Below are 2,056 nucleotides of genomic sequence, written 5' to 3'. Positions count from 1 at the left end.
CAGTGTCCTTTGGCCCTAGCCTTGGGACTCCTCACTTCCAACGGCTGGCGCAGTCGGCAGCGGCAGCTCGTTGGGGCGAATCCAGGCACACTGTGACATCCCCTTTCTCTTTACATCCTCCCTTGACGACCTTCCATCCTGATCCGCCAACATCTCCAGGTACTTCAAACGAGTCGCCACAAAACCAGTGAGTTTCCCGCTCTGGGTTGGCCCGAGACCCGCTTCCCTTCCTGGTCTTGTGGTGATCGGCCGGGCCTCAGGAAGCCTCTGTCAGACAGAAGGCGCCTCAAGAGGTCCTCTGTTCTGGGGATGCCCCAGTCTAGAGTGCAACCTCAGGTCGCTGGCAGACAGGGCAGAGGCCTGTTTCCCTCTAGGGATGCCTTTTGTTGTTTGTTTTGTTTTGTTTTGTTAATATTTATTTATTTGTTTGTGCCGGGTCTTAGTTGCAGCAGGCAGGCTCCTTAATTGCGGTTCGCTGGCTCCTTAGCTGTAGCACGTGGGCTCCTTAGTTGCCGCTGGAACCTGGGTCCCCGGCACTGGGAGTGCGGAGTCTTATCCACTGCACTACCGGGAAGTCTCTAGAGATGCCTTTTTGGTAGACGCTGTGCCTGGTTAAGGTCCAATATGGGTATAACACCCTCTACTCTTGCTGACTCACCTTTGGGATGTATTCTTAAAAACTGAACTTGGAAGTTCCCTGGCAGTCCAGTGGTTAGGACTTCGCACTTTCACTGCTGTGGCCCCGGGTTCAATCCCTGGTCTGGGAACAAAGATCCCCAAAGCCTCCCACAAGCCGCACAGTGTGCCCAAAAAAAAAAAAAAAAATTGGATTAAATTTGATTTCCAAACTCTCTCCAACATTTGGTTCCGGATCAGGAGGTCTGGCCTCTCTACAGGTCCCTAAACTATAACACCATCCTGCAGCTTGATCTCTCTTGTCAAAACTCGGGAAGGACTCTGAGGTCCCCTACATTCAGGCCTTCATGGCCCTGTCACAAAACCCCAAATTACGACAAACCTGTCACATATGCCTCTCCAAATTCTGCCCTCCAAGCTTGACACAGATATTCTCCAACATCCCTCCTTTAATCTCCCACGCACTTCTCTTAACCTGCTCCCTTCCTACTGCTCCCCCTTCCTATCCCGACACCCTCTCACCTTCCCACCCCCGTTCAGGTGCCTCATATCTGAACACCCTCAACCCCCTGAAAATCTCTTGCCTCTCCATGAGGTGGCCAATGGAGAAAAGGGCACTATTCAAGTTCACGTCCCCTTGCCTATGTCTGACTTGTCACAAGTCAAAAGTAAATTGGGATCTTTTGGTCGGGACCCCACCAATTTTATTCGGGAATTCAGAGGAACTCATGGTGGCTTTCGATCTGACCTGACAGGACATCTATGTCGTCTTGACCACCTGTTGTACCCTAGAGGAAAAGTCCCATATTTGGTCCCTAGGGTGGGCTTGGGCAGATGAAGCACATGCCTGCACCCCTGACAATGCCCATCCACCTGGGGCTGTCCCTGACACAGAAACAAATTGGACATATCAGGCCACCGACACAGGGCCTACATGAGGACAAGGCCGCTGAGATTACGTGATTACCTGCCTAATTGAGGGGATGAAAAAGGCTGTCATCAAGCCAGTAACTTACAACAAACTTGATGAAATAACCCAGGACTTCTCTGAAAACCCTACCTTATTTCAAGCCCGCTTAGCCAAAACTATGCATAAATACACAAACCTAAACTCTGAGAGTCCAGAGGGACTAGCTATTCTGGCCATTCACTTTACCAACCAAGCTGATATCAGACAAAACTCCAAAAACTTGAACAGGGACCCCAAATTCCCTTTGCCGTCCTATTAGATACGGCCTTCAAGGTCTTTAATAACCGGGAGGAGGCCTCGAGAGCCCAAAGGGCTAGATGGGAAGATGAAAGAGGTAAACAAACAGCAGGCCCAATATATGGCAACCGCAATTGTTAGCTTGCTGTCCATTTCGGGAACCCCTGTGGCTTGTCCCAGCCAACCAAAGGGGACAGCTGCCCGGCCCATTCC

This window comes from Lipotes vexillifer, unplaced genomic scaffold (genome assembly GCF_000442215.2).
Source record: "Lipotes vexillifer unplaced genomic scaffold, Lipotes_vexillifer_v1.1 scaffold397, whole genome shotgun sequence".
NCBI lineage: Eukaryota > Metazoa > Chordata > Mammalia > Artiodactyla > Lipotidae > Lipotes > Lipotes vexillifer.
The sequence above is the reverse complement of the archived record's forward strand: the minus strand, read 5'-3'. Positions refer to the sequence as shown.